This window comes from Mobula hypostoma, chromosome 21, assembly GCF_963921235.1.
Source record: "Mobula hypostoma chromosome 21, sMobHyp1.1, whole genome shotgun sequence".
NCBI lineage: Eukaryota > Metazoa > Chordata > Chondrichthyes > Myliobatiformes > Myliobatidae > Mobula > Mobula hypostoma.
In genome coordinates this window covers 57,336,096-57,358,976 of record NC_086117.1, presented here as the reverse complement: position 1 = coordinate 57,358,976, position 22,881 = coordinate 57,336,096, and the positions used below count along the sequence as shown (strand labels likewise).

General features: G+C 42.1%; 1 protein-coding gene across 12 annotated transcripts in view; it reads right to left on the bottom strand.

Annotated features, from left to right (window-relative positions):
* Nucleotides 1–22,881, bottom strand: part of fbrsl1 (fibrosin-like 1) — a 1,030,575-nt gene that overhangs the window by 807,500 nt on the left and 200,194 nt on the right. The window lies entirely within an intron of this gene.

Sequence of the window (22,881 nt, the reverse complement as noted above, 5' to 3'; positions counted from 1 at the left end):
CCCTCTCCGCTTTCCGCAGGGATCGGCCCCTCCCCACGGATCCCCCACCAGGCACTTATCCCTGTAAGCGTAAGTGCTACACCTGTCCCTACACCTCCTCTCTTTCCACCATTCAGGGCCCCAAACAGTCCTTCCAGGTGAGACACCACTTCACTTGTGAGTCTGTTGGGGTCATCTATTGCATCCGGTGCTCCCGGTGCATCCTCCTCTACATCGGTGAAACCTGACACAGACCGGGGGACTGCTTCATTGAGCACCTCCGTTCCGTCTGCCACAACAGACAGGATCTCCCGGTAGCCACCCACTTCAACTCTGCTTCTCATTCGGATATGTCCATACATGGCCTCCTCTACTGCCATGATGAGGCTAAACTCGGGTTGGAGGAGCAACACCTCATATACTGTCTAGGTAGCCTCCAGCCCCTTGGTATGAACATAGAATTCTCCAACTTCCGGTAATTCCCTTCCCCTATCTCTATTTCACTCTGCCCCCTCCCACAGCTGCCTATCACCTCCCTCATGGTTCCGCCTCCTTCTACTATCCATTGTGTTTTCTCCTATTCCTTCTTCACCTTTCCTGCCTATCACCTCCCTGCTTCCCCTCCCCCACCCCTTTATCTTTCCCCTTACTGGTTTTTCACCTAGACCCTACCAGCCTTCTCCTTCCCACCCTCCCCCCACCTTCTTTATAGGGCCTCTGCCCCTTCCCTCTTCAGTCCTGACGAAGGGTTCCGGCCCGAAACGTTGACTGATCGTTTCCATGGATGCTGCCCAACCTGCTGAGTTCCTCCAGTGTGTTGTGAGTGTTACTACTCAAGGGAAAATGCAAATTGGGGGAAAAATCCTCTCAGTGGTTCTAGGTTTTAGTAAGAATGACTTATTTGTTAAGAGATATCATTGCCCGCGGTAAACCACACAAATCTGTTAACGGGGAAAAGTCTAAAAGGCGGCAATTACTGAGAGGTACCAAAGAAAAGAATTTGAGAAACATCACTAACTTAAAGCCCCTAAAAGGCAAGAAACAGGCCACATTTGATAAAGAAGGAACAAACCAAAACAAAATACTGCGGAAAAAAAAACTAGCACTGTCATCTGGAATCATTGCAAAGACCAAAAAGCAACCCAATAGAGCATGATCAAAATCAACACAAAATTTTTACAGAGGCATTAGTCATAGTCATACTTTATTGATCCCGGGGGAAATTGATTAAGAAGATGTGTGCGATGAAGAGCAATATGTTCTTCCTGAATTGGTTGAAGTGGGAAATAACTCTATCAAATCTCTCCTCAATCTTCTATGTTCCAGAGAATAAAGTCCTAATCTACTCAATCTTTCCTTAGAACTCAGGTCCTCCAGATCTGGCAACATTCCTGTGTGCTGCTCTTTCACTTTTTCCCTCCACTAATAAGGTATAAATAAACCTATTTGAACAATTAGAAAAGTTTCTGGTGTCAATATTAATAATTCTCACAGACATGACATACAGACAGTAGAACTTCTGTGTTTTACTCAGTTTAATAAACTGGCACATTAGACCATAAGTCCATAAGATATAGGAGCAGAATTAGGCCATTCTGCCCATCGAGTCTGCTCCATCATTTTATCATGCTGAATCATTTCCCCCTCAACTTCTGCCTTAAATATAACCAGAGATTTGGCCTACATGCCACCTTTAGCAATGAATTCCACAGATTCATCACTCTCTGGCTAAAGAAGTTCCTCCTCATCCCTGTTCTAAATGGACATCCATCTATTCAGAGGCTATGTGCTTTGGTCTTAGATTCCCCCACCATAGGAAACATCTTCTCCAAATCTACTTTCAACATTCAATAGGCTCCAATAAGATTCCCCCCCCCACCCCGCCCCCAGCCCCAGTCTTCTGAATTCCAGTGAGTACATGCCCAGAGCCATCAAACGCTCCTCATATGATAAGCCTTTCAAACTGGGAATCATTTTCATGAACCTCCTCTGAACTCTCTCCAATGTCACCACATCCTTTCTTAGGTAAAGGGCCCGGAACTGCTCATAATACTACAATTGAGGCCTCACCAGTGTCTTATAAAGCCTCAACATTACATCTTCGCTTTTATCTTTTAATCTATCCAACTGAATGCTAACATTGCGTTTGTCTTCCTCACCACCGACTCAACCTACAAGTTAACCTTTAGGAAATCCTGCACAAGGACTCCCAAGTCCTTTTGGTTAAAGTATTCTAAACCAGACCATTCACTGCACAAGGTTCCCCTTCTACTTCCACTGGGCTACAGCAGAAGTATTTAATCGCAATTGAATTATAAAAATGGATGAAGCTCAGTCAAAATTGTTTAGACTCAGTGTCTGTGAACTGCATCCAGCTGGCCAACAACCAGACAAGAGGGGATGGAAAGGGAAGGCAGCAGGAACATGTAAAGGGCAGGAAGCACATGCACAAAGACTGATATTGAATTTAGAGGGCTGTAGGTTAAAAGTAGAACATACCATGACATTTTAAGGGTGGGATGGGAAAGAGATAACCAAAAAAGGAAACATCTAAAAAGTTGGGTTGAGTTGTTCCCCGATCTTGGCAATTTATTTGTAAACATTTCATCACCATATGAGGAGACATTGTCAGTGCGCTGTTGATTGTGGTGTGTCCTCCCAATACTTGGCCTTCATATACTTATCAATCAGCTGACTTGACATCATTTCAGAAACTCGATTTTGATGTGGAGAGGATTGAGTTACTGAAATGGCATCCAATAAACTTTGATTCCAGCTTGGAAATCAGCAAAGGAAAAATCTCAACCTTGTACATGTGAGACAAGTATAAAATCCATTGTCAACATACTTCTCAAATTGTCAACCTTTTGAAGTAACTCCACTCAATAAAAACACACTTCTTCTATAAGCATTAGTGCAATTAAACACATGAAATATAAATAGATGAGGCCCTCCAATGGTTAGGGTCAGCCATGGATGTTCTGTACTAGATGTCTACATGATATGAAGCCAGGGCAGCACAATGTGGAGAGCAAGCTGTTCCCATGCAGCAGGCTCCCACTCTCCACTCAGCTCAGGAACACAAAGGAAAGGCAGAGACCAGTGCAGTTTGGCACCAGCAGCATCGCAGGAGTTGTCAATCAGCATTGAACTCAATGTAGGACTGCCTTAGGGACTCCAACTCAGGAATTTTCCCTGGGGTTACTCCTGAAGCCTTCCTCATGAGTGGGCTAGCCATAAGGCAGCAGAGGTTTGAGACCAGTTTTCCTTCTCCTAGATGAGTTGCCAACCACAACTAACGAGCCCCATTTGCCCAGAGTGGCTGGTTTTAAGGCACAAGTAACCCACCTTTGCCCCTTCTCCTTTCAGCAGAAATTGTTCTGTCGGGCTCAGTAGCTAAGCCACATGTTAAAGCCAGGAGCCGAACTTGGTTGTCAGAGGCTATTTGAGACACACCATTGAGAGCATTTATCAGGTTGTGGGAATATATCCCCACTATCTACCCCAGCTATGACAACCTTAAGGAACCTCGAACACACATATAGGACACATATGTACTAGTAAAGGTGATCAGTACTGACTGGACAGTAAATCGTGAGGCATGGATTACATTTTCCACCGTGCAATAATATACAGTAATTAAAGAGTAACCAATTTTAAGAAATATGCATTAGAGAATGAGAAACAAAGGTGATCAATAACCTTAATGGTAATTAAATTGATTGCAATGTAAAAAATTCTCCATTCCCAAGGTAGGATATCAGTGAATAACGCACTGCTACACTGAAAGGCAATTGCCTCAAAGTAGTAGGCTGATTTCCAAAGGACAGAAAAAAATATTGCATTGATTATCAGCACAGGTTATTTCATAAATTTTAAAGTAGTCTAAAAATATAAAAATATTCCGGTTCTCCTGTCTATTGATAGTTATGGACAGTGTATCAGCTCATTCTAACCAAAACAATTGCTGCTGCTGACAACCCTCCCGGATTTGTTATACTTGTATGAGTGTGCCCTCCGCTCTAATAAAAGTCGAAGACATGTATTTGATCCTTTGTTAGCAATTAGTAAATATACAATCTTGAAGCGATGAAATCTAAGCGTACTCAAGTTAATTGTAATTGAGTGATCAGCCAAAGATATGACATCTGTTGGTCCCCAGCTGCAAGCTACCAAGAACAAAGCACGAATATGTAACTTTCAAACATGAGAAAATCTGCAGATGCTAGAAATCCAAATCAACACAATGGAAGAACTCAGCAGGAGAAAGAGCATCTAGGAGAAAGAGTAAACAGTCAACATTTCGGGTTGAGACCCTTCATCAGGGCTGGAAAGGAAGGGGAGAAGTCAGATTAAGAAGGTAGAAGGAGGGGAGAAAATAGTACAAGGTGGAAGGTGATATGTGAAACCGAGAGGGGGAAGGGGTGAAGTGAAAGAGATAAAGGACTGAAGAAGGTGAATCTGATAGGAGAGGACAAAAGAGCAAGGAAGAAAGGGAAGGGGAAGGAGCACCAGAGAGAGATGTTGGGCAGGTAAGAAGGTGTGAGAGAGAAGCAAGAATAGGGAATGATAAAGGAGAGGAGGGGAGCAATTATCGGAAGTTCAAGAAATCGATGTTCATGCCATTAGTTTGGAGGCTACCCAGATGGAATATGTGTTGCTACTCCATGACCCAACTCACATGACTAATTACTATAAAAAAGCGTGCAACACAGAATACAATGCAGATAAAGAACAGATGCATGGCTCTTACAGATGTATGTGCAAAACTTTAGTGTCAGCTAGGGACAGATTTGTTTAAAATTCTCTTTTTCACTGAATGCTTGAGAACTGTAATGGCATAATGATGGAATTCTGTAATGATAAAGATGACAAACTATTAATCTGTTCTAGCAACATACAATTCAAAGAGTTTCCATTTCATCAGAACCTGAGGTCAGAACTCAAGTCAGTGACAACCTGATGACCATATGCTTTCCAAGGAGTGCCAGTCTGCTGTACAGTTGTCTCAACCAAAGCGAGGAAGCCAGAGGGCAGCCTATCATTTTCCCATTAAATCTTGTAAAAGACAGAAAGCTTTACAGAGCTGTAAGGCCTGAGTAAGTTGTTCCACTTTATTACAGGGAGAATGTCATTTTCCTGTTCACAACAAATCTATCAAGTGACCCAGTCCATAAAATTTCAAGCCTAGTAGTTACCAAATATACTTCTTTCCTGCAGCCTCACTTGTCAAATCAAATACAAACACTGCTTCATCATTTGGAGGCATCAATGGTTACTGAATCCATCAACCTTGCCAACTCATGCAAAGAATAACATTCTGTTAGCATTTCACAATAAAGATTATTAGAAATAATATCAGAAAAGTACGTTAATATTCCGGCATTTATTGACTCATTACTGAAGTAAAGCACGCAGCAATAACATTAATTCTGTCCTGAATTGCAGTCATTGAGAGATTACATTTGCAATCTACCTTCATTATCTTCGACATCATTATTCAAACAATAGGGCCAAGATCACAAAATAAGCTGCAGATGCTGGGGTCAAAGCAACACTCACAACACGCTGGAGGAACTCAGCAGGTCGGGCAGCATCCATGGAAAAGATCAGTCAACGTTTCGGGTCCTGACGAAGGGTTCCGCCCCAGAATATCGACCTATCTTTTCCACGGATGCTGCCCGACCTGCTGAGTTCCTCCAGCATGTTGTGAATACGGCCAAGGATATCATCCCCAACGGCAAACTAACACAGGGCTCAGGAAAGAGGTTAAAAAAAACTAGTAGCAACATATAGGAATACCAAAAGGACACGCAAGTTTCTACTGGTGTACGGTGATGAACATTTTAACTAGCTGCATCACCATCCTGCTACTTATTGCACAGGATCAAAATAAGCTACAGAGAGATGTAAACTTGGTCAACTCCATCATGGACATGAGCCTCCAGGACATCTTCAAAGAGCAATGCCTCAAAAAGGTGGTATCCATCATTAAGGACCTCCTCCCTTCACCCAGGTCAGGCCCTCTTCTCATTGCTACCATCAGGGAGGAGGTACACAAGCCTGAAGTCACACATCCAGTGATTCAGGAACAGCTCCAACTCATCTGCCATCTGATTTCTGAATGGACATTGAACTCATGAACACTACCTCACGCCTTTTCTATTTCTATTTCTGCACTACTTATTTTAATACAGGTCGACCTTCTATAATCTGGCACCATTGGGACCTGAGGAGTGCCGGATTAGTGAAAATGCCGAATTACAGAAGGAATTCATTAAGCAATAGCTAACCGCCTCATCATACCTTTAAAATATCAAAGGATTCAAAGGTTCATTTAATGTCAGAGAAATGTATACAATATACATCCTGAAATGCTTTTACTTCGCAACCATCTACGAAAACAGGAGTGCCCCAAAGAATGAACGACAGTTAAATGTTAGAACCCCTAAGTTTCCCCCCCACCGCTCCCCTCCCTCCTGCGCATAAGCGGCAGCGAGCAACAATCCCCCCTCCCCACCGGCAAAAAATAAAGCGCACCCACTAGCAGCACTCAAGCGTGAGCTAAGCCATAGCAAAGACAGACTTGCAGTTACTCCAAAGGCTACATTGCACTCGCAGTTACTGAGGGAATCCTTGTTAGTTTATTTTCCTCCGCTTAGTAATATGCTTAAATTCAGCAGGTCACCACGTCTGATCTGAGGTCGTAGGCAGAAGAGAACAGAGCGCCGGCTGGATGATGCCAGAGGGCAGTGCGCGACTGCCGGCAGGCGGGCAAGAAGGCGAACCGACCCAGTGCATGCCAGCTCCCCCACCGCTGGCGGGTGAGACAGGTAGATGCCAAGGAGCTGCACCTCACACAAATGATATTAATAAATGCAGGAAAACAAGCAGGAATCACCTGCCTGTGCTTACAAGAGCACGCCAGCACGTGAACAGATCGAGCACAACCAAAACAATGTGCAGCAGATTGGTACAGTGGCCCAGAAAATTTGAAATTACAGTTGCACGGAAAATTTTTGAAATCAGTGCGGATTATTGAAAGAACTGGATTACAGGTAGTCAGATTAGTGAAGGTCGACCTGTATACATATTTACCGTAAATCACATTTTTTCTATTATGTACTGAATTGTACTGCTGCTGCAAAGTTGACAAATTTCAAGACATATGCTGGATTCTGATTCTGACAAGAGGATGCAGATGCTGAAATCTGGAACAAAAAGAAATAAAATCCTTGAGGAACTCAGCAGGTCTAGCAGCTCCATGGAACGAAACAGACACTCAATGGGCATTCACTGACTCTGAACCAGTTTTGTTACCAGTGACAAATATTGTGAAATTTCATGCTTTGCGGCAACAGTACAGTGCGAAACATGAAAATGACATCGTACTGCATTAACTTTCTGGTAAATGGTACTCCATGGATATTGGTAGTTGGGAGTGTAATGATAACAATGTTTCTGAATGATAAAGGCAGAGGAGCACTCACTTCCTGAAGCAATTTATTTATGTTTGTTTATTTATTGAGCTACGTTGCGAAATTGGCCTTTCAAGCCACACCACCCAGCAATCCCCTGATTTAACCCTAACCTAATCACGGGGCAATTTACAATGACCAAATAATCAACCAACCAATAGGTCTTTGGACTGTGGGAGGAAACCGGAGCACCAGCAGGAAACTCATGCGGTCACAGGGAGAACGTACAAACTCTTTAGAGGCAGCGGTGGGAGTTGATCTCAGGTCACCTGTACTGTAAAGCATTCTGCTCACCATTACACTACCACCGCCAAATTTTATGACAATTAATCTGTGCAGAAGAGTCATTACGGGGAAAAAAATTATCCCAGAAAATTTATCTGTGATACTGCTGCAGGGGTTTTTCATTGCACATATGCATATGACAATAAACCTGACTTTGACATAACAGTGAAATATGCTCTATTGGCCTTATTGCAGAAGTTTATGTTGACAACGTAATATCACTTTGACCCTGATTTGTGATATATCTTTAGTGCACAAATAGATACACATCAGTGAAACCATTGTTCCTAATACTGTACAGAGTACCAACATAATAACATTGAAGCCAAAAATAATGTTTTTATTGACAAAACATGCATCTATCATCAAAGATCCTCAGCGCCCAGATCATGCTTTTTTCTCGCTGCTGCCATCAAGCAGAAGGTACAGGAGCCTCAGGACTTGTACCATCGAGTTCAGGAACAGTTACTACCTCTAAAGCATCAGGCTCTTGAATAAAAGTGGAAAATTAAACTCTTCTGTTTAGATGTTCCCACAACCAATGATCTCACTTTAAGAACTCAATTTTGTTATTTCATGCTCTCATTATTTATTTCCATTTATTTGTATTTTCATTTTCAGTTTGTCCTTCTATACTCTTGCTCTTCCATTCACCGTTTATTGTTACTATTCTATAGATTTGTTGAGTATGCCTGCAGGAAAAAGAATCTGAAGGTAGTATGTTGTGACATATATGAACTCATAACTTTTACTTTAAACTTTGACTTGTACAAAGGCCTAACTACAACAGAAGTTTAATTGTAGTTGCAGTAATTCTTTTACCTGCTATCGAATTTCAACCTCAAATTGCCATAATGCAATCCCATAAACTGAAGGAAATGGAAGCTCTGGTAGTTCTATGACATTTGGGATCTGTCTACTTTGCCTGCATTGTGCATGCTAAAAAAAGGTTGTCATCGCATAAGTAAAGACTGGAAAAAGTCTTTGAAAAAATATTTTCATGCCCAAAGCACAGCCAGGAGCATGAAAATCATCTTTCAAGATGCTCATTCCATGACCATATCCTGTCAAAGCTCCTTGGCATTAATTAACAACTGTGACAAACTATGTTAGACGTACAATAGCTTGAGCGGTTTACAATTTAACATGGCAGCAATAAGGGAAAGTCTAAAACAAAGTGGAATTCTTCACATACCAAATAGGCCTTTGAATGAGGAGCCACTGAAGATTGACTATGGGCCGGAAAATCCTAAACAAAGTCTAAGTGGAGTTTATTTGTTATCTGCATAAAGTACATGTATGAAGGTACAATGAAAAGCTAACTTGCAGCAGTATTCTAGACACAAAGAATCAGATAAGCAGCATTCACAAAAACATGAAATAGAAGACAAATTATACATGTTTCTTGTACAAGAAAAAACATGGTGAGAATAAAATACTACACAGTTGGACTGAAGCATACTGATGGTGATGTTCACGCACAGGAACTTTAAGCTCTCAACCTCAGCACTATAAGAGTCTGTGACCTACATTTTGATGGTGTGTTTTTGGGCCAATTGAGCAATCTGACCTCTGAGGAAGTTCAGTGAGGTTTTGAGTGAAGTGTGCGGCCTGAAGGCAGGGCGCAAACCAATATCCAGCCGGTTTGTTTTGTTGACACCTTCGGAAAGGATGTTTCATAACACCATGTTACTAAGCTCTCTAACTCCTGCACTCCAATTCATTGCTATTTGTGATATGGCCCACTACAGGTGGAGTTAAAGAAGAATCTTTGTGTGTAGGGAGTTGGAGGTTGAGGATACAGCCTTTTGGGGGCACGAAGGATGGTGATGACTATAGTAGAGATGTTACTGCCTATTGTCAGTGATACGCACAAAACGCTGAAGGAACTGACCCAGTCAGGCAGCATGTATGCAGGAGTAATGAAGGGCCTCAGCTGGAAACATCAACTGTTCATTTCCCTCCACTGGAGTCTGTTCCTCCAGGATTTTGAGTGTTGCTCAGGATTTTCAGAATCAGCAGTATCTCGTGTCCCCGGTTTGGTGTCTATCCTTACTGATTAAGTCAGAAAGTCAAGGATCTGATTCCCAGGTCTTGGAATTATAGCATGGCAGGTGGAGCTGCAATCATTAAACATCTAATAAATGCTTTTACTGTCCACATGTAGGGCCTGGGAGATGGTACCTACCATGGACCTATTTCAGCGGTAGGCAACTTGCAGTGGGACAAGGTTCCTTGAAAGGTTAGAGCTAATGTGGGTCATGACTAGCCTCTTGATACACTTCCTGATGGTAAATCTCAGAGCAGTAGTCCTTAAGGCACGTTACCATTGCTTGCCTTTTAAGGAGAGAGATTGAAAATCTGGCTGAGTGCTCCACAAAAATAACCTCTCACTAAATAATCAGCAAGACCAAGGAGCTGATTATTAACTTAAGGAGAAGGAAACCAGAGGTCCATCAGCCAGTTCTCATCGAGGGATCAGAGGTAGAGAGGGCCATCAACTTTAAATTTCTCAGTGTTATCATTTCAGAAGACCTGTCTTGGGCCCAGTAAGTAACTGCAATTACAAAGAAAGCACAACAGCACACCTCTACTTCCTTAAAAGTTTGTGAAGAAACATAGAAAAACTACAGCACAATACAGGCCCTTCGGCCCACAATGCTGTGCCGAACAGGTACTTACTTTAGAAATTACCTAGGGTTACCCACAGCTCTCTATTTTTCTGTTCCATGTACCTATCCAGGAATCTCTTAAAAGACCCTATCATATCCGCCTCCACCACCATCGACAGCAGCCCATTCCATACACTCACCACTCTCTGCGTTAAAAACTTACCCCGACATCTCCTCTGTACCTTCTTCCAAGCATCTTAAAACTGTGCCCTCTTGTGATAGCCATTCAGCCCTAGGAAAAAGACTCTGACTATCCACACGATCAATGCCTCTATCATCTTATACATCTCCATCAGGTCACCTCTCATCCTCCGTCGCTCCAAGGAGAAAAGGCCAAGTTCACTCAGCCTATTCTCATAAGGCATGCTCCTCAATTCAGGCAACATCCTTGTAAATCTCCTCTGCACCCTTTCTATAGTTTCCATATCCTTCCCGTAGTGAGGTGACCAGAACTGAGTACACTACTCCAAGTGGGGTCTGACCAGGGTCCTATATAGCTATAACGTTACCTTTCTGCACTTACACTCAATCCCATGGTTGATGAAGGCTAATGCATCATATGCCTTCTTAACCACAGAATCAACATGCGCAGCAGCTTTGAGTGTCCTATGGACTAGGACCTCAAGATCCCTCTGATCCTCCATACTGCCAAGATTCTTACCATTAATACTATATTCTGCCATCATATTTGACCTATCAAAGTGACCACCTCACACTTGTCTGGGTTGAACTCCATCTGCCACTTCTCAGCCCAGTTATGCATCCTATTGATATCCTACTGAAACCTCTGACAGCCCTCCACACTATCCACAACACCCTCAACCTTTGTGTCATCAGCAAATTTACTAACCCATCCCTCCACCTCCTCATCCAGGTCATTTATAAAAATCACGAAGAGTAAGGGTCCAAGAACAGATCCCTGAGGCACACCACTGGTCACCGACCTCCATGCAGAATATGACCCATCTACAACCACTTTTTGCCTTCTGTGGGCAAGCCAGTTCTAGATCCACAAAGCAAGGTCTCCTTGGATCCCATGCCTATTACTTTCTCAATAAGTCTTGCAAGGGGTACCTTATCAAATGCCTTGCTCAAATCCATATACCCTACATCTACTGCTCTACCTTCATCAACGTGTTTAGTCACATCCTCAAAAAATTCAATCAGGCTCATAAGGCATGACATACCATGAACAAAGCCATGCTGACTATTCCTAATCATATTATGCCTCTCCAAATGTTCATAAAAGAGGACTGCATGTCTTCATAATCTAATCTAAATCCTACCTCTCAGGATCTTTTCCATCAACTTACCAACCACTGAAGTAAGACTCACTGGTCTATAATTTCCTGGGCTATCTCTACTCCGTCTTGAATAAGGGAACAATATTCGCAACCCTCCAATCCACCGAAACCTCTCCTGTCCCCATTGATGATGCAAAGATCATTGTCATTGGCTCATCAATCTCCTCCCTCGCCTCCCACAGTAGCCTGGGGTACATCTCGACCGGTCCCAGAGACTTATCGAACTTGATGCTTTCCAAAAGCTCCAGCACATCCTCTTTCTTAATGTCTATATGCTCAAGCTTTTCAATCTGCTGTAAGTCATCCCTACAATCGCCAAGATCCTTTTCTGTCATGAGTACTGAAGCACAGTATTCATTAAGTACCTCAGCTATCTCCTCCGGTTCCATAGACACTTTTCCACTGTCACACTTGATTGGTCCTATTCTCTCATATTTTATCCTCTTGCTCTTCACATACTTGTGGAATGCCTTGAGGTTTCTTTAATCCTGCTCGTCAAGGCCTTCTCAGGGCCCCTTCTGGCTCTCCTAATTTCATTCTTAAACTCCTTCCTGCTAGCCTTATAATCTTCTAGATCTCTATCATTACCTAGTTTTTTGAACCTTTCGTAAGCTCTTCTTTTCTTCTTGACTCGATTTACAACAGCCTTTGTTTACCACTGTTCCTGTACCCTACCATCCTTTCCGCCTCATTGGAACGTACCTATGCAGAAAGCCACGCAAATATCCACTCAACATTTGCCACATTTCTGCCATACATTTCCCTGAGAACATCTGTTCCCAATTTATGCTTCCAAGTTCCTGCCTGATAGCTTTATGACATGACATCTAAAAATTTGATAAAACTTCTACAGATACGTAGTGGAGGATATATTGACTGGTTGCATCACAGCGTGGTATGGAAATATCAATGCCCTTGAATAGAAAATCCTACAGAAAGTGGATACAGCCCAAACCATCACGGGTAAAGCCCTCCCCACATTGAGAACATTAAGATGGAGTGTTGTCACAGGAAAGCAGCATCCATCAGCAGGGAGCCCCACCACCCACATCATGCTCTCTTCTTGCTGCTGCCATCAGGAAGGAGGTACAGGACCCTCAGGACTCACACCACCAGATGAGAAACAGTGAGGATAACTTCACAACTTCACTTTTCCCATCATTGAAATGTTTCCACAACCTATGGATTCACTTTCAAGGACTCTTCATCTCATGTTCTTATTTATTGCTTATTTATTTATTTTTATTATTTTTTTTCTTTTGTATTTGCACAATTTGTTGTCTTTTGCACACTGACTGTCCATCCTGTTAGGTGCAGGTCTTTCATTGATTCTGTTATGGTTCTTGGACTTAATGTGAATGCCAGCAAGAGAATGAATCACAGGGTTGCATATGGTGACATACAGTATGTACTTAGATAATAACTTTACTTTGAATGATAATAGTCTTAATGTAGGTAGGAACATCAGACTGAAGCAGGGGGAGGGTAAAATTGCCTGTAATTACTCCTGCCAGTTGGACAGAACAAGGGACACCATATGAGCCAGGTGTATTCCAAGGGAACACACACAAAAGGCTGGAGGAATTCAGTAGGTCAGGCAGCATCTATGGAAAAGAGTAAACAGTCAACGCTTCAGGCCGAGACCCTTCTTCAGGACCCATGGACACCACTTCATTATTTTTTTGTACTACTTATTTAACTTTTTTATAAACTGTACAACTGTTTTAGTAATTTATACTTTTTAAATTATGTATTGCAATGTTCTACTGCCGCAAAAAAAAATCAAATTTCATGACATATGCCAGTGACAAACTTTTTTAGATTCTGATTTTTAGGTTTCAATATTAAAGAAACATATAAAGTATTAAGTTGATATGTTGCTGCTTTTATTAACCAGCCACACTTGCCAAATAAGGTTAACTTTCCATCATGATACTCTAATTAGAACAGTTTTGGGCTATTTGCTTGGAAATGATTTATTAGCCTTGTAGGAGCTCCACAACATCAGCATCCAAATAGTTAAATGATATACATTACACAAATTAACACTATGGTACACTGAGAATCAGATAGTCTAGAAGTAAGCTATGGTCTAAAAATTTAGGCTGGCTTTTCAGGAATGAAATTGGAAGTGTTACAAGTTTACAACTCTTGAATCGATCATTTTAAAGGCAATTATAAAGAAGATGAGGTAAAGCTGGATATTCAGGCTTGAAACAGATCAAGCAAAATATTTAATGATGGTTCAAGAGATTACTGCCTTTCCACTTAGTTTTATTGTACAAAACCAGGCCATTTAGTATTGCTAAGTTATTAAAAGCAATGACACCAACTAGATAAGATATATAGAAGAATTAGGCCATTTGGCCCATCAAGTCTGCTCCAACATTCCATCATGGTTGATTTATTATCCTTCTCAACTCCATTCTCCTGCTATCTCACCTAACTTTTCACTAATTAAGAAGTTATCAACACCACTCTAAATATACCCAATGATTTGACCTCCAGAGCTGTCTGTGGCAATGAATCCACAGATTCATCATCCTCCGGCTAAATTAATTCTTCTTTGTCTCTCTCCTAAAGGAACATCCTCCCATTCCGAAGTTACGTTCTCTAGTCCTAGACTCTCCCACTATATGGAACAACATCCCCATATCAGCTGAATATTGGCCTTTCAATATTAAATAAGTTTCAATGAGATTCGCCTCTCAATCTTCTAAACTCCAGCAAGTACAAGCCCAGAGCCATCAGAAGCTCTTCACACATTAAGCCTTTCAATCGCAGGATCATTCTCATGAATCTCCTCCGGACCCTCTCCAATGCCACCAGCACATCCTTTCTTAGATAAGGGGACCAAATCTGCTCACAATATTCAAAGTGTGGTCTGATCAAATGCTAATCATGGCTTCTATTGCCAAATAATGTTGAATTACTTTGTTATACACAGCCACTGGCCATACAGTCTTAGAAAAGTACAGCATAGGAAGAGGGCATTTAGCTCATCTAGTCCACAAGCCATCGACCTGCTCTAGGACCATAGCCCTCTAAACCCCTACCTATCCATGTATCTATCTAAACTTCTCTTGCTCTTGAGATTGAGCTCGCATTCACCACTTGTGCTGGTAGCTCCTTCCATACTCTCACTGCCCTCTGAGTGAAGTTCCCCCTCATGTTCCACTTACACTTTTCACCTTTCACCCATAACCTCTACTTGTAGTCCGACCCCTCAGTGGAAAGAGCAAGTTTGTATTTACCCTATCTATACCCCTCATAATTTTGTATACCTTTATCAAATCTCCCCTCAGTGTTATGTTCCAAGGAATAAAGTCCTTGGTCTGTTGTACATGAAGATGGTATTTCTTTGTAATTCTGATTTTTTAATTGATTTTCTTCTTCTTGATGAACACCATCATAAGACACTCTCTGTTATTGTATTAAATCAATGAACAATTATAAGTGTTACAAATCAGCAAAACAAACAACCCAGAACTGCAGCTATCAATGAGAGTGTTTAAAAAGTAGAAAGATACACCAACCTCCCAATAAAATTGTGGATAGTTTAAGTTAATTCTCATGTATAACTGAAATCTATCTACTGGCATCTATGAGAATTGAGAGCATAGAACTCTTCCCAAACAGAAAATTTCAAGATAAACGGAGCACATTCCATCACATCAAGGTCTCATCTTTCCAGAGACATGTGTCTTGGCAGCTTTGGCCATTCCCACTCCAAAAAATCAGTCTGATGAATCCAGAGACAGGCTTGTCATGTTATCTGGAGCTCTTTCAACTTCTTGTGCAAGCAAGTTGACAAATGACAGAACAGTCTGCATTCTGAACAATCTTTCATGCTCATCCACAGAGCTAATTTCAGTTCCTCTATTGTCAGACCTAAATGTAGCTTTGAAACAGATTTCTGAAGGGCTTTTGAGCAATTTGTAGAGTCATGGAGTACTACAGAACGGAAACTGGTCCTTCGGTCCAACTGGGCCATCTTTATCACAGCACCCTCCTTGCTGGTCCCAGCTGCGTGTAATCAGCCTGTAACCCTCCAAGCCCCTCCCCTCCATGCATCTATCCAATGGTACCCACCTCGACTACTTCGTCTGGCAGTTCATTCCAGGTACTCCCTACCCTCTCTGTAAAGAAGGTAATGTCATGATAATCGTTGGGAATTTTAACATAAAAGTGGATTGGGAAAACCAGGCCAATACTGCACCTCAAGAGAAAGAACTTGTAGAATGTCTAAGGGATGGTTTTTAGAACAGCTTGTTGTTGAGCCCACTAGGGGGATCGGCTGTTGTGCAATGATCCGAAGGTGATAAGAGAGCTTAAGGTTAAGGAACCCTTAGGGAACAGTGATCACAACATGATCCAGTTCACTTTGAAATTTGAGAAGGAGAAACTAAATTCCAATGTGTCGGTATTTCAGTGGAACAAAGGAAATTACAATGGCATGAGAGGGGAACTGGCCAAAGTTGACTGGAAAGGAACACTAGCAGGAAGGCCAGCAGAGCATCAATGGCTGGAGTTTCCACGAAAAATGTGGGAACTGCAAGACAGATATATTCCAAAAAAGAAGAAATTTTCGAATGGAAAAAGGACACTACTGTGGCTGACAAGTGAAGTCAGAGCCAAAGTAAAAGCAAAAGAGAGGGCATACAAGGAAGCCAAAGCTAGTGGGAAGATTGAGGATTGGGAAGCTTTTAAAAACTCTCAGAAGGAAACTAAGAAAGGAAGGAAAATATGAATTATGAAAGGAAGCTCGCGACAAATATTAAAGCTCTTTTAGGTACATAAAGGGTAAAAGAGAGCCGAGGGTAGATATAGGACCAACAGAAAATGATGCTGAAGATATTGTAATGAGAGACGCAGAGATGGCAGAGGAACTGAATGCATAGTTTCCATCAGCCTTCACAGTGGAAGACATCCACAATATACTGTACATTTAAGAGTGTCAAGGAAGTGAAGTATTTGCAGTGAAAATTACGACTGAGAAGGTGCTCAGGAAGCTTAATGGTCTGAGGATGGATAAATCTCCTGGACCTGATGGAATGCACCCTCGGGTTCTGAAGGAAGTAGCTGGAGAGATTGTGGAGGCATTAACAGTGATATTTCAAGAATCGATAGATTCTGGCATTGTACCGGATGACTGGAAAATGGCAAATGGAGCTCCGCTATTTAAGAAGGGTGGGAGGCAGCAGAAAGGAAGCTATAGACCTGTTAGCCTGATGTCAGTGGTTGGGAAGTTGTTGGAATCGATTGTTAGGGATGATTTTACGGCGTACCTGGAGGCACATGACAAGATAGGCCAAAGCCAGCATGGTCTCCTGAAAGAAAATTCTGCCTGACTAACCCACTACAACTTTTTTTTTTGAGGAAATTACAAGCAGGGTAGGAAGGAGATGCAGTAGATGTGGTGTACTTGGATTTTCAGAAGGCCTTTGACAAGGTGCCGCACATGAGGCTGCTTTGCAAGATAAGAGCCCATGGAATTATAGGGGAGTTACTAGCATGGGTGCAGCATCGGCAGAAAACAGACAGTAGGAATAAAGGGATCCTATTCCGGCTGGCTGCAGGTTACCAGCGGAGTTCCACAGTGGTCGGTGTTGTGGCCACTGCTTTTTACGATGTATGTCAATGATTTGGACTACGGGATAATGGATTTGTGGCTAAATTTGCCGTTGATACAAAGATAGGTGGAGGAGTGGGTAGTGCTGAGGAAACAGAAAGCCTGAAGAGAGACTTAGATAGTTTAGGGAAATGGGCAAAGGAGCAGCAAATGAAATACAATATTGGTGGAAAGTGTATGGCCATGCACTTAGGTGGAAGAAATAAATGGGCAGATTATTATTTAGATGCAGAGAGAATTCAAGATGCAGAGATGCAAAGGGACTTGGGAGTCCTTGTGCGGGATACCCTAGAAGTTTACCTCCATGCTGAGTGGGTGCTGAAGAAGGCAAATACAATGTTGGCATTCATTTCTAGAGGTATAGAATATAAGAGCAGGGATGTGATGTTGAGGCTCTATAAGGCACTCGTGAGACCACACTTGGAGTACTGTGTGCAGTTTTGGGCTCCTTGTTTTAGAAAAGATATACCGACACTGGAGAGGGTTCAGAGAAGAGTCAGGAGAATGATTCCAGGAATGAAAGGGTTACTGCATGAGGAACGTCTGGCAGCTCTTGGGCTGTATTCCCTGGAGTTCAGGAGAATGAGGGGGATCTCATAGAAACATTCTGAATGTTAAAAGGCCTGAACAGATTAGATATGGCAAAGTTACTTCCCATGGTAGGGGAGTCTAGGACAAGAGAGCACGACTTCAGGATTGACGGACGTCCATTCAGAACAGAGATGCGGAGAAATTACTTCAGTCAGAGTGTGGTAAATCTGTGGAATTTGTTGCCACGAGCGGATGTGGAGGCCAAGTCATTGGGTGCATTTAAGGCAGAGATAGATAGGTTCTTGATTAGCCAGGCCACCAAAGGGTATGGGGAGAAGGCAGGGGAGTGGGGATGACTGGAAGAATTGGATCAGCCCATGACTGAATGTCGGAGCAGACTCGATGGGCTGAATGGCCTACTTCTGCTCCTATATCTTATGGTCTTATCTCTCAGGTTTCTTTTAATTCTCTCTCTTCTTATCTTGTATCTGTGCCTTCTAGTTTAGGACTTTCCAAACCTTGGGGAAAAGACTATGACCTTCCACTTTTTCGATAACCCTCATGATTTCATGAACTTCTACGAGATCACCTCTCATTCTACTATGTTGGAAGGGATAAAAGATGTAGTGTCCATCCTCTCCCTATGATCAGGCCCTCTACTCTAGGCAGCATTCTTGTAAATGCTTTCTGTTCCCTCTGCAGCTTGAGTGTACTTCTATAACAGGAAGACCAAAAATGTACACAATACTCCAAGTGCAGCCTCAACAGTAATTTATAATAATTACAAAATAATGCCACTGAACTCCATGCCCTGACTGATGAAGGCTGCATGGCCGCTTTCTGCAAACTGTGCATTAGTACTCCCAAGTCCCTCTGTTTCACAACTTTTGTCAATGCTCTACCATTTACTGAACAAGTCCTGCTTAATTTGACTGTCCAAAATGAAACACCTCACAATTTGCCATTCCTCAGGCCTCAGGCCAAGGTGTTGTCTATTTACAGCCTCCCAGGAGAGATGTCGGAGTCAGTGCACTCCACCGAAGATGGTGTGGAGTCAGTGTTGCCCCCAGTGTTCACTCAGCAAAAGACAAGCTATATTGTGTTCAACTACAGATTGCTGCAACATTTATGGGACTCAGGGTCTTGGACTATATTTTACTGATATCTAATGTACGCTTGCTACTTTATATATGTTTTGTGCTGTGTGTGACTGTTGGTACTGTGTTTTGCACCTTGGGCCAAGAGTAACACTGTTTTGTTTGGCTGTATTCATGAGTATTGAATAACATTTAAACTTAAACTTAGTCTATCTCCCTAACTCTATGAAGTCTGTGGAGATTTGGCATGACATCAAAATCTTTGACAAATTTATTTAGATGTGTATTGGAAAGTCTATTGTCTGGCTGCTTTATGGCCTGGTATGGGAACACTAATGTCTCTGAACAAAAGGTAATGGCTTCAGCCCAGTACATCACAGGTAAAACCCTTTCAACCATTGAGCACATTTACATGAAACGTTGCTATAGAAAAGCAGCATCCATCATCAAAGATCCATACCACCCAGGCCATGCTCTTTTCTCATTCCTACCATCAGGTAGAAGGTACAAGAGCCCCAAGACTTGCACCACCAGTTTCAAAAACAGTTACGGACCCCTCAATCATCAGGCTCATGAACACGAGGATAACTGCACTCATCTATTGAGATGTTTCAACATAAAATGATCTCACTTTAAGGACGCTTCATCTTGCTGTCATTATTTATAGCTATTTATTTCTATTTGCATTTGCACAGTTCGTTGTCTTCTACACTCTACTTGATCTTTTGTTGATCCTGTTTACAGTTACTGTTCTATAGATTTGCTGAGTATGCCAAGCGGAAAAAGAATCTCAGGGTTGTATGTGGTGACATATACATACCCTGATAATAAAATTTGCTTTGAACTCTGAACTTTTAACTGATCAAGATCTCTTTGCAATGTGGAGGTGGAGGAATAGGAATAGAAATTGGTTTATCATCATCACACATATCATTCGAAAGAAGGTATCAAATGTCTTAGCAGACTTAAAAGTGGATAACTCTCCTGGGCCTAATGAAATGTGTCCAGCGTTGCCACAAGCTCTAAGGGGAACTGGAATCCTGTAATAGTTTCAGATCTTCACTGGCCATTGGTGAGATGTCAGATGACTGGAGGACAGCATTTGAAAAGGCAGCAGGACTAAGCTGGGTAACAACAGGTTTGTTAAGCCTTTCAATGGTAGGGAGGTTATTGGGGGAAAAAATTCTGAGATACAATTAACTTGGAAGATGTGTAGCTCGGGTGATTGATGTTGGGGTTGAGTTGTCTCCAATCTTGGCAATTTACTTACAAACTTTGCGTCACCACGCGAGAAGACATAGTCAGCACACTATTGATTGAGATGTGCCTTCCGAATGCTTGGCTTTTATGGAGGACTAAGTTTCCGAAGTGATGCCCAATCAGCTGATTTTAAAGTATATAAAGGCCAAGCATGCGGATGAAGCATCACAATCACCAGTACACTGACGATGTCTCCTTGCTTGGTGATGAAACGTTGGTAAGTAAATTGCTGAGATCAGAGAACAACTCAACCCAGCCACATAAGTAATCTGTACTTAGAAAGGCATGAATTAATCAAGGATACTAGCATGCTTTGGTTAGAGGGAAATCTGGTCTGACCAGCACTTCAGTTTTAAATGACTCAATCTGTCCAGTCTAGAATTGCCTACAAGAAACTGCACCCAATGCACTTTGTCTGGGTCCTGTTCTGAGATGTGGAAAGCAGCCTTCCCCAATTTAGAACCTTAACATCCAGGCCTTCTTTATCCCTTTGCAAATACTACCTTGAAACCTAAGGGCTGTGATCACTATCTCCAAAATGCTCTCCCAACTAATGCTTCAAACAATTGCCCTGCTAAATTTCCTAAAGTCCAGTATGGCCTCTTCCTTAGTAGAACCCTCGACAATGGCTCAAAAAGTTCCAGGATACACTTTAAAATTTCCATCTCCTCTACATCTTTCACAATAAATCAATCCCAGTTAACACTGGGGAAGTTAAAATCCCATATTGTGATAACATCTATTACTATGATCTGTCTACATAGAGAAAATTACTTGCATACAAAATTACGAGGGTTATCGACTGGGTAAATGCAAGCAGGTTTTTTCCACTGAGGGTGGGTGAAACTAGAACCAGAAGTCATGGGCTAAGGGTGAAAGGTGAAATGTTTAAGGGGAACATGGTGGGAGGAACTTCTTCACACTGGCAAGAGCGTGGAATGAGTGGTGGATGCTGGGTCGATTTCAACATTTAAGAGAAATTTGGATAGGTGTTGTACATGAATGGAAGGTGTTGGTATGGAGGGCTATAGACCAGCTGCAGGGTGATTGGACCAGATGGGCCAAATAGCACGTTTTTGTGCAGTAGTATTCTATGACTCTATATCTGCTCCTTGTGCTTTTAGGAGGCTTGTGGTATACCACCTGTATTATACCTATGTAGCTGGATTTTAAAAAATCTTATTGGACAGGGGTCCAACGACCCCTTGCTTAATGGTATTGGTCCCATGATGTAAAAAAAGGTTGGGTGTCCTGTTCTAGGATATCAATTTATATTACTGTAGTAACTACTTTTCAAAATCAATTTTGCAATGCCATCTGCCCATTTCCATCTTTCCCTCCATAAGACCTGTAGATTCAGAAGATGCTGGAACAGGTTACAGGGGTAAATTTGGATGTGAACAAAAAATATCCCTGGGATTACACTGATGGTGATAGAACGGCAGAATCAATTTTATCAGCCGATACAGGAGACAGATAGCATCCTGAACACCTGCTGAAGACTAACCAAGTAGATTGCATCAACGTGCAAATGTGGGAAGACAAACTAATTGAAAATCAGTGCTTTCTTATTCATTCCAGATAAGGCGCAAAGGAGGCGTAGCGGTTAGCGCAATACTATTACAGCTCAGGGTGTCAGAGTTTGGAGATCAATTCTGGCATCTTCTGTAAAAAAGCTTGTATGTTCCTTCTGTGAGTACATGTGTTTCCTCCGGGTGCTCCGGTTTCCTCCCACAGTCCAAAGATGTACCAGTTGGAAGGTTAATTGGTCATTGTAAATTGTCCTGTGATTAGGCTGGTGTTAAAGCAGTGGCTTAGTGGGCCAGAAGGGCCGGTTTTGTGCTGTATCACTGAGAAAATAAATATCATTGTCAAGTCCCGACGAAGCCACAGCTATCAGGTCTTACCAGATTTTCACGCCATCATTTCCTCTTTCATAATGTTTTAACTGTACCTCTACCTCAAATGAATTTATTTTAATTTTTATTTATTCATTGAGAAATACGGAATAGGCCCTTCTGGCCCTTTGAGCCACTGCGCCCAGCAATCCCCCGATTTAACACGAGCTTAACCACAGGACAATTTAAATGATCAATTCACCTACCAACCAGTACTTCTTTGGACTTTGGGAGGAAAGCAGAGCACCTGGAGGAAACCCAAGTGGTCAAGGGCAGAACCTACCAACTCCTTACAGGCAGTGGTGGGAACTGAACTCAGGTCGCCGGTACTATAAAGTGTTGGGCTAACCACTATGTGCTGCCCCTATCCTACACCCTTGTTCTTTCAGATTTACATCGGTACCCTTGTTACTTCCAGACATGACAGCCATGGAATGCATTGTGTCTTTTTCCCCACAGGACATTTCTGTTCTGACTAGTCTGCTCCACATCTCCTTGTGAAACAAATCAGCATCTCAACAAGCAAGCTGGTGAACTTTTGCTGCCCTCTCTCTCTATCACAAGTATCTTATTCTTGTCCAGATGTAGTCTCATCAGGTCACAACATAATTGGAGCAAGCTGTCTCCACTCTTGGTTATTTTTATTGCAATGGGATTTGAGTACAAAGTACATGATGCCTTCCTAATTGCTTGCTGCGTGAAGACATTAAATTGGAGTGACATATTTACAAAGGATACTTGGGTC